The 10,732-nt window shown below is 40.8% G+C and overlaps 1 protein-coding gene across 1 annotated transcript in view; it reads left to right on the plus strand.

The window, feature by feature from the left end:
* The first annotated feature begins 4,296 nt into the window (after window positions 1–4,296).
* The window catches only part of peli1b (pellino E3 ubiquitin protein ligase 1b), a 37,877-nt gene continuing 31,441 nt past the window's right edge, over window positions 4,297–10,732 (plus strand). The window contains exon 1 of the mRNA XM_017430183.3: window positions 4,297–4,684. The gene's annotated coding sequence lies outside the window, so the exon portion shown is untranslated. The remainder of the gene's footprint in view (window positions 4,685–10,732) is intronic.

A 10,732-nucleotide genomic window follows, 5' to 3' on the forward strand; every position in this document is an offset into this window, starting at 1 on the left:
GTTGAAGTGAGGAGCAACAACAAGCCGATCTGTGTGGCTCTTCAAGGCTTGGGCTGGGGAGAAATTAGGAAATTAGGATAAGTTATCTGATTCCTGCTCCTTTTAGCTTTGAGCTACTTTTCCTCTCCTTTTAGCTTTCAGCTAAGATTCTGCTCCTTTTACCTTTAGCTGCTATTCTGCTCTTTTTTAGCTTTTACCTACCATTCTGCAACTTTTAACTTTCAGCTTCTAGTTTGCTTTATTTATTTTTTATTTTTTTGCTTTTTAGCTGCTGTTTTGCTCATTTTTACTTTTAGCTACCATTCTGTTCCATATATCTTTTAGCTGCAGTTCTTCTTCTGCTTCTTTTACCTACCCTTCTGCTAATTTGAGCTTTTAGCTTCTACTTTGCTTTTAAACTACAGTTCTGCTACTTTAACCTTTTAGCTACTGTTCTGCACCTTTTGGCTTCTTTTCCGCTCCTTTTACCTTCCAACTACTATGTTGCTTGTTTTACTTTTTAGCTACCTTCTTCTCCTTTTTACTTTTAGCTATCATTCTGTACGATCTACCCTTTAGCTACAGTTCTCCTTTTAGCCTCGCTTCTGCTCTTTTTACCTTTTAGCTTTTATTTTGCTCTGTTCACCCTTTAGCTACCATTCTGCTATTTTGCGTTTTTTACTTTTAGCTACCTTCCTGTTCCGTCTATCTTTTATATAGTTCTGCTCCTTTCATCTTCTGATCTCCTTGTTTTAACTTCAACGACCCAGTTTCAGCTTCCTGAGCAAATTTCAGCAGTCATTCAGCACTCAGCGTTCACATCGAATTTTCTCCAGTTTTAACCACATTTTATAAAAATTTGTGTGACCTCCGAGCGTATAAAGTCAGGTATAAACCAGCTCGGGCTCCTCTAGTTGCAAAAGAAATTGTCTGAAAAAGTGGAGGTCATTCTTCCTTCTCTGTAGCAAACGCAAACCTACATAAGACAGGTTGCAAAAAGGCAGAAGTATGCATGTGAATACTGAGTAAACTATTATTGTGCAATTTTCTGGAATGAAAATGAGATGAAATGATTTGAGTTCAGCCAGAAATCTAAAAGAAACAATTGCTGTCCAGCTGTTTTACAATAAAAGTCACTTTTATTCCACTTTTCAAAGAATACTATCCCACTTTGCCTCTTATTCATGTATTACTTTTTCAGATTTATTGATGTTCTTTCATAACTCCTGAGCAACACATTTTCCAGGCTGATAAATAAAAGTTTGCATCACTTTTCCTTTAAAGCACAGTGAAAATTTATTCATTAAATATCACTGTTATCCTTGGCATTAGATAAATGACGTCATGCAAAAATTTTAATTTTGAATATATTCCATATAACAAGCATTTCAAGGCTGTCGTTTGTTGTTTTTGTGTAATTTTAATTTGACATTTTAGGTTCTTTAAAGTCATCTTTGTTTGGTCATGCGGCTGTTTTTTTCATCTTTCAAATCCTCTAAAGAACATGTGCAAAAGTGAAACAATTGAGGAAATATATCCGTTTTAATGAAACCAGTCTGCAAAAACAGAATGTTTTGAAGGTGGCATCTGAACCCAGAACTTGTGAATTTATATCTGTTTCTCCGTTTTCAGCTTCCTAATGCTTGAGGTTCACTGGAAACAGGAGCGTTTGTCCAAATATCAACCAGGAGGGAAGTAAACCGCAATCAGAGGAGGGCGTGTCTGCAGCTTCCAGCCCTGGAAAGGTGTTGTCACCGTGGCAACGTCAACAACACGATTCAAACACTGATTAAAGTGTGTGCCGAGATTATGCAACACGTGTGCAGAGGAAGTGTGTGTGTGTGTGTGTGTGTGTGTGTGTGTGTGTGTGTGTGAAGGCACAGATGGTTTCTTAAGTCTCTGCAGCTGGTTGAAAACCACTTCAACCTGCAGTGACTGCTACTCACTCCTGGCAGCCGCTGCAGCGGCAGGCGTGTATTTTATTAGCAGATGTTAGTGTGTGCTTTACAACATCTCCGTGGTGTAAAAATAAGGCCCTCACCGTGCGTATGTGTGAGTCTGAGAAGCTGAGATCTGTCTGATCCGTTTCTGGCATCGACTGATTTGGCCACTCATTCTCACACTTACGAATTATTCTGCACACATATATACAGGACTAATAAAAAAAGGTTGACCTCACATCTAATTTTTTTATGTTTTGCTTCCAAAGAGCAGGACTTTGCTGCGATCTCCAAGCTTTTGGAAGGTCTTTCCTGTTTAAAATGGGTTCTTGACATCCTTTGAGTTCAGGAGTGTTTTCATGCCTGAAGGATTAGGTCAGAATTAAGAGGCCTAACAAAAAAACAAAAAACAACAGTCCCCTGAAGATGAATGGAGTGAAAAATGTGTGGAAAAAGCAGCCAAAGTTCAAAATATTTATTGGGAAGTCTTAATACAGCTTGGAGAAGTTTTGATCAAAACCGTGAACTAAGAAAAATATTACTCAGTGTGATCTTTCATATGTAGTCAAATAAAATATATAGCTCAGAGCAGATTAAATAAGTTAAGATTGTTTCTTATTGGTTCATTATGTATTTAAAATCAATCCGAAATTCCCCCAAAACAGCCTGGGAAACTGTCTCCTGTGTTCCCTTTTTTGATTTACGGCTAATTTTGCAGATATCGACTCAAAGATTTTCACTCAAACAGCTGCTTTTTTTTAAGCTTCAGCTCTTATTGCATAGATCAGCGGTTTCCAAACTTTACAGCTTCCGAACCACAAAATGAGAGCAGCAGAGGCTATTCCAACTTTAATCGTAGAATATTTGTTATTAAAGAAGAACATCATGACAACGCCACAACCTTAACTACTATCATACTAGGTTTTTACATTATTATTATTGCATCTATTTTTTAGCAGTAATTAAGGTGAAAATGTACCATTAGCAGTCTGTTTATATTTAATTTTATTTCTGGAGATCATTTGGAGACCCTCACGTCACATTTCACATGACCCACAATGGGGTCCAGACACCAAACTTTGGAAACCACTGGCATAGCTCGTTACGTTAAAGTCTGGTTCTTATGTACGAAGATTTCAAAGTGAACACGCAGCATTTTAGTGATAAAGATAAAAGATGGAGGCTCAGACAGTTAAACAAGCCTGGTCTCATTCCTGAACACCCAAACTGAACCTTTCGGCCCGTGTGGCACGTTGGTTCTTTTGTCTGAGCTGCTGAAGGTCTTTATGGTGAGTTCAAGGTTCCTTTTGGTCACTTTTGATAGCCTGTTATTGTAAAACTTTCTTAAGTGTTGCTCCAAGAAAACATCTCCTCAAAATTATTATCTATGTTCTGTTTAGGTTTGCAAATTTGGATCTGACCAAACCAAAATGACTTCTGGAGCAATGGTTTCATATGGAGGGCATCAAAGTTCAGATGTTTGACTATAATATATCACCCAGAGTTCCATCCAGACAAAACCAAACACAGTGTATCAACTTAAATACCTCATACCAACTCTCAAACATGGTGGTGGAGGGCTGATGTTGTGGGCTTTTTTGCATTCACAGAACCTGGGCATCCTGCAGTCACGGATGTTTGTAAGTGCCCGTACTGAAGTTTCTTAAATTTTAAGAGACAAAAAGAGTTTTTCAAACATTTAATGAGGGTTAAAATTAGCATTTTGGGAACCTAACCATTAAACAAAACAAACAAACAAAAAAAACTAAACAAACAAACAAACAAAAAAAGCACTCATAATGGGAGCCCTATGAGGTATGCATACACTATAAATTTTTGTGTGTAAGTGACTTATTAAAGTAATAACAAGAATAAATTGGAAAATTATGTTTTCATTGTTGCTACTTGCAAAGTTGAAACTTAAATTATTATAATTTTTTTTTGCAGATTAATTAACAAATAAATCAACAAAACAAAAAACAGGCGGCTGCCTCCTGGTTTGCTTTAATATTTCTGTTGACAAACAAAACAGCTCAACAGCAAAGTCCAAATTTTTAACTGAAATCGTCTAAAATTGCTTTATGTGGTGTTTTCCGAGAACATTTAAAAACAAATTGGAGCCACATACAACTGCAGAGGTTTATGAGTAATTTTTTTTTAATTAACCTAAGTACAAAAGTTTTTTTTATTGTTTTGTTAGATTATTATTTTTTTGTTTGTTTAAGATCGAAAACTCTGAGCTCTCGGCGCCATTGAGCGGCTGTGAAAGCGAACAGCGACGAGAAGGGAATAATACTCCAAGTCCCAGCATCCTTTGCGGTCACGTCCCCCCTCCCACACAGCGCACGCTCGCGCGCAGAGTACGGGCAGAACGGCTGCGCTCAGTGTTTACGTTGAGATGCTCGCGCTCACAACAAAGGACAGCGCAACACGGAGAGGTTGTCATTAAAAATAACGCAGCGTGGATACGTTTTCTCCAAGGAAAAAAGCGCTCGTAACTCATTACTCAGAGAGGAGGAGAACCAGTAACGCTCATTGTCTTCCGTTATTTTCTTTTTTTATTACGCGGTCCAGTTTAATTTATTATTATTATTATTATTATTGCTGTACCAGCATAAACGCGGAGCAATTTAATGTGAGAATTTCCGTTTTCCTGTGTGTTTGGGGGACGCTAGCTTGCTTGCTACAGATAGCAAGTTGGTAAATAAGCTGGTTGGAGGTCTCGGAGACAAGAAAAGAGGACTTCATCACTGACATCGCAGCGGGTAGGTGTTTACAACATGTATGGTTTAGCTTAAAAACACAAAGCAGCCCCAGCAGCGCTAGCCGTAGCCAGCCTGTTCTCTGTGAATTAAGTGTCATCTGCTTTGTCCTGCCAGCTGCCCCGAGACTCGCTGTGCCATTTAAATACGCTGTCTTACCTCATTTGGTAATGTGCTATCAGTCTGCTGTAGTAAGTCATCACGGACAGGCAGTGCTGCAGCTGCAAAGTACAGATCTTTGTCATGTGGTCTGCACACACACACACGCACACACCTGATTCGACTGGTTTTTTATCACAGAGGAAATCCAGGCTCTGTGTATATAAAGCTGTTCGGGTCTATAGCTTGTGTTTTGAGGCTTTATTAGTTTACATCACACCCATCTCCACAGTGAGGGATAGGGGGTGGAGAAAGGAGCGCTGGGGATGATTTAAAGCAAATGCACGGACTCTTTCCATTATCCAGGCATGATTTCCAGTTAATACTTCCCCCACATCCACACACACACACACACACACACACACACACACTTCTACCCATCCCCTTCTGTTCTGCTTCCCTATCCCCCCTCCCCATCTCATTTCAGCCCTTTCACCCTCTTCCTCCCCATTCTCTACATGTTATCTTCCTGTCTGGTTCAATCTGTCCCAGTTTGTGATTGATGGCTTGATAAGTTGTTAGGGCTGAGCGATCTCACTGCTTCCATTCCTCGTGCTCGAAATGTCACAGAAAAGACAGTCATCAGCTCCGTCTGCACCACCCAGACCAGATGTTTGGGTTTTGTTGTGTTATCTGCCTGGGCTTTTTCCTGAATTATCACTAATCTTGGGCTCCGTAAAACTATCGATCCCTCCATGTGTTTATTGTAGTGCAATTTTTGAGACTGTTACCATCCTGCAACACCGCTGGTTTTATTTGAAATATTTAACTGGGTTGCATGCCTTCTCAGAAAGTGAAATAGTGAAGGACGCAGCTGTCTTTTCATCCCGATTTTTTATTTTCTTTTTTTTGCAGAGATTTGCTCTTAAAACAGCTCAGAGTAAACAGTTCTTATCTACAGATGCACTGTGCAGAACACATTCAAACATTTCTTTTTTCTATTTAAACAGATTTCCTGCAAACACGATTTGGACCTCACGTCAGCATCAGATTCATAAACAGGATCGAACAGATTCTGACTTATTTTAAGGAAGAATTGCACATTTCCAAACATAATTTTACTTTTTTTTTTTAAGTCAGCATTTTACAGTAAAGGGCTCAGGGCTCACTGTTTGTTGTGCAACTGAGGGAAGTGTAGGTGTTGTGTACCCAAGTTTGCACACTTTCTGTTGGGTGTGTTTTCTGCAGGCCTGTGTGTTTGTGTGTGTATCTTCTGCTTGGTCTAGAGGGTCAATTTCAGGGAGGAAACTCGAGTCGGCGGTGTCATACGGGGGTGCAGTGAGAGCTCGAGTGTCCTAATGGAGGCTCGGCGCTCCGTGGAGACACAGAAAGACCTCCCAGTCATATCTAGACTGGACAAAATCTTATTTTGTTTGGTCAATTACATTTGAATACATTAGGACGGAGATTTTAGCTTGATTGATGCTCTTTTGGGACAGTTAAAATGCTTTAATTTACCTCGACAGAGCTACAAGCTTGCTTGCTAAGTCCAGTAAATGTTGCTTTTAATATCTGAATGTTCAAATAATAAGTTTTAGGATTTGGCCTTAGGGCGTTTTCATTTGCAGCCACATTAGAGGATCAGAATCAGTTCTAATGCAGATCAGTTTTCACCACAAGCACAAACCTGTTGGTACTCACTGAGTCTACATTAATACAGCTAAATACATTTGTTTTTTGCCAAACAGAAATGCTTATAAAGTCAGGAATAAATCATGTCATGTCCTGGGACTTTATTCCTATTCATCAGAGGTATTTGGAGTTTTTTTGTAAACACATGTTTTGTGGGCATTTGGGTTGTGGAAGACGTGCTCAACTCCCATTTCTGAGAACAACAGGTTTGCTAAGATCAGAACTGCAACGTAATCATGTTTCCATCAGTATTGGTTTGTCAGTAAGAAGCAAAATTGGAAAAAAACTTGTGATGACGTCAAACCAGCAGAGCTTTATCAACCACATTGTTGTAAAAAAAGATAATTCGATAGATAAAGAGAACCCATGGGATTTACAAACAGATAAAAAAAATTCAAAATACGTGAAACTTGGCTCTTGGTTTTGATCTTAGCAAGACACTATACAGCATCCTACGCTTGTGATATTATCGCATTTAAAGCTCTGCCTGTGGACAGGCAGACAGGCCTGCTTATAAACAGCTGCCAACAAAGTAAAAAACACCTTTTTTTGTGTCCACGACCACATTTATCCACGATGACAGACTATAGCAGGCAGGATGAAAACACAGATGAAGCAGACGGGAATAAAACTTGTAATTTCCTCTGTAAATTAGTGTGCGCTAAGTGAGTAAAAACCTATTTATTTTAGTAAATTAAAAGCATTCACTCTCTTTGCGGCAAACATCCTGATGTTTAGTGAAAATGTTGGGTACTGTAAAAGTGATAAACAGCTGTACGTCTGGGTCTTTTTACACAGAACCGGCGAAGCACGTTTGTCCCGAGCAGGGGACTCCTGTGCCGTATTTGCACGTGCCCGTGGTGTGCAGCTTGCTGACGGCAGGATGTAATCGTCCGCGCAGCTTTGCTCCACGCTGAGTTGGAGAAGCTTGGCTCACTCCTCGCCGTCCGGCTTACTCCGCCGCTGCCGGCCCGGTAAACAGGCTGAAGTTTGTTGCAAGGGAGATTACGTCGGTCATGGAAAGTGGGTCAGACAGTGGGCACGATTTTTATGGCCTTGTTTCTGCAAGGTAGGGAATAAAAGATGAGGGGCCAGGGGGGGAAGAAGCAGTGAACCACCAGTGATTTTCCATGATGTTGATTTAGGAAGCTTCTAGTCCGGACAAAGTTTTTTTCGTCACAACTTCTTGCACTTTTTCTGACAAGACAGTATAATCGGTTAGGTGATGGGTTGCTCTGCTGTGTGCTTCAAGGAGACATACGTTATGTTCAAAGTGTGACTTTCTTTGTGTTTCTTAGCCCTAAAAACAGCTGGTTTACCTTTAGTAATACAGGAACAGTCGCTTAAAAGTGTTTCTGTAAAAAATAAACAAAAAAAAGTTGTGTTGTTAGAGTTCTGAGGTCCTTTTAGAGCTCGCCCTGATAGTTCTTGACTTTTATTAGAAGGAATAGGCACCATTATGTGTAATACACTGGGGTTGAAATGGGCTGAAGTTGTTCTTTCCTCAAATGATTGGATACTTGCATGCAGTCGTACAACCCATGGTGATATAATTTTGCACAGCATTGCGTTAGACCGCCCATTTTGCTACCTGAAAATGAAGAATCACTCTCTCTATTAATGTCTCTGGCACTGCTTACGCTCACCAAAAATATGTCAAAAAGAAGAGAGGAGGAAGCCCAACACAGTGAGATTGTCCATCTTTTTATTAAAAAGGTTTTAAGGTATTCAGTCCAGTTTGGCAGCTTTATTGTTCTACCCAAACTCTAGTTGGGTCACGAGTAGTGTTTTGGAAATAATTCCTTTAGGACTAAGCTGAATCATGCATCTGGGAAAGAACAAAAGAAGGGACCCTTTTTTTGCCTACATGCAGTAAATTAATAGTGACCATTCTTTACCCTGCTTTAATGCATAGTTTACAAAGTTGCAGTCGCACCGTACGCATTTATCAGAATATAAATGCTAAATGGGTGTATTGCTCAGCGAGGACCGCTGCGAGGCAAAAATACCTCATGATTGAGCGCGCTTCCTGTAGATTTATGAGGGAGCAAAACAACATCTCAGTAATTATTTACGTAACAAGGTGGCTGGTTGAGGAGCGTCACAGAAAACCCATCAAAGCCACGCACGTCCTGGGTGTGTCTTTGATTCAAACCTCTGACTGTTTCTGTTTCTACTCTTTAATTCACACGCACAAAGAAAATGGAGAGTGATGCTGAGCTTATGAAACAAAAAAAAAAAAGGAGAAAAACAGGAAAGGATGTTGAGATTGCCGTAAAAACTTTGTGGGTTTCTCCGAACAGACGGCTGCCGCTGAAACAATATAATTTAGCACCTCACGCAGGCATGCCGACTCATTTTCATACACCCGGGCCGTGTTTATCAAAGGCCCTCTGATCACGCTCGATAACCATTTCCTGCCTCACTTTCCATCCTTCCTGTCTCAAATGAGCTTGAGTGAACATCTCCTTCACACACACGGTTAGGAGAGGAGCTGCTTGACGTCCCCTGTGAGTTTCTGTTAATGCAGAGAGCAAAAATAAATAAAAGCACACAATAATTAACAGCCTAGCGTTCCTTTAAAGAATGGATATCGCCTCCCACCTTCAACGCCAGACGGTTAAACTCAAAACATCTTGTGTTGAGGGAGGAAGTTAGCTGGTCAAACCTTGAACCTGCGCACAGTCTCAGGCGATTTAAATACTGAGGCGCTGAAGCAGAAGCGCCGAAAACCCAAACTAACCCTAGCACCAGCAGCACTGCGGCACCGGCCCTTACATCCTACCAGACGAGGCTAATGATTACAAACTATGACCAGATGCACAATTAGACCGCCACAAAACCCTCTCTGTTACGTTCCAAGAGAAGTCCGGCCCTCATCAACAAGGAGCCGAGCAGGAAAAGAAAGATGGACGGAAACGGGAAGGAACCAGCCTTAAACGTACTGTTTAAAAAAAAAAAAAAAAACGTTTTGCCCCTGGTGTTTGTTACTTTAAAACCGACTTGTAGTTTGTCTTTAAAGGAAGCGTCTCATACCCCTGTTGCGTCTGTGCATTTTATACCTCAAACGTTTCAGCTGCAAAACGCTTTAAATTATTAATGACTTGAATGAGCACCCCTCTCCGGAGTTAGAGTCAGCTGCACTGCTGTGGACCGAATGGAAACTCTTGCTGCATTGTGTTAAACAAGTTCTGTGCGAACGTGGGTCTTCTTAACAGAAATGCGGTGCTGTTAATTGGCTTGAAATGACCGTCGAACCCAATATCGGCTTGTGAGCTTCACGTAGCGTTTTAAAAAGATTTTAAGCTTGAAATGTGTTTATTACAAGAATATCAGAAAATGAAATAAAATATAAACCCAAGTTAATTAGGCCAGTCCTGTTCTGTATTTCATCCTCGAGTTCCTTTCTGAAGCGCATTTTAGGTCAAATTAAACTCCCTCGCAATAAAAAACATGATTTCTTCCTGTTCTTGAGAGTATTTCGGAGAGAAAAGGCAAATAATTTTAATCTCTGTTGTGTACTGTGAGGCATAATCTAGTGACCATTATTGAAATGAAAAGGACCCTTTTTAACGACACCTTGAACACAGATCACAAAAGGGTTTTTGGCCTTTTTTTGTCACCATTTCAACCAAACAGCCCCCAAAACAAGTGTGAGAATTCCCTAAATATGTATTTATGAGGTTTTGCAGGGATTTGACTGACGGTAATGCCTCACACACACTCTGAGCTCTGTCATGGCCTGCGTTTATTGAGGTCACACTGCACGTTTTACACGGTCCGAAGATGACGCTCAGCACGCGTTATGGCGACGTACTTTTGTTGACACGACGCGTGGACTCAAGCGTCCTGTGTCACTCTTGTTTATTCCGCTTGTCGCAAAGTTGCATCGAGAAGCGACGCCGTGGGCAACCGTTGCTGTACTCTGAATATTCTTTCAGATGAGGAGAATATGTCAAAAAAAAACAGGGATGAGAATCGGCCCCGATTGCATGCATGTGTGTTTGGAAAACTTTTAAAAATGAACCATGTTTATTGTCATCTGAACATGTGAGTGCATGCAACAGACAGACACAGTGCCTCCACCTGTAACTCTGTCGTTTGTTTGTTTGTTTGTGTCCCGAGACCTTGCTTATAGTTGTTGCGCGTCCACCAACGGGACCATTTGTTGTGTGCGGGCACACACCAGTCTGCGCTCAGCCCACTGAATCATTCATGAGGCTGTAATTCGAACGCCAACCCTCCCGCTCCCCCCCCCCC

This window comes from Kryptolebias marmoratus, linkage group LG22 (assembly GCF_001649575.2).
Source record: "Kryptolebias marmoratus isolate JLee-2015 linkage group LG22, ASM164957v2, whole genome shotgun sequence".
Taxonomy (NCBI): domain Eukaryota; kingdom Metazoa; phylum Chordata; class Actinopteri; order Cyprinodontiformes; family Rivulidae; genus Kryptolebias; species Kryptolebias marmoratus.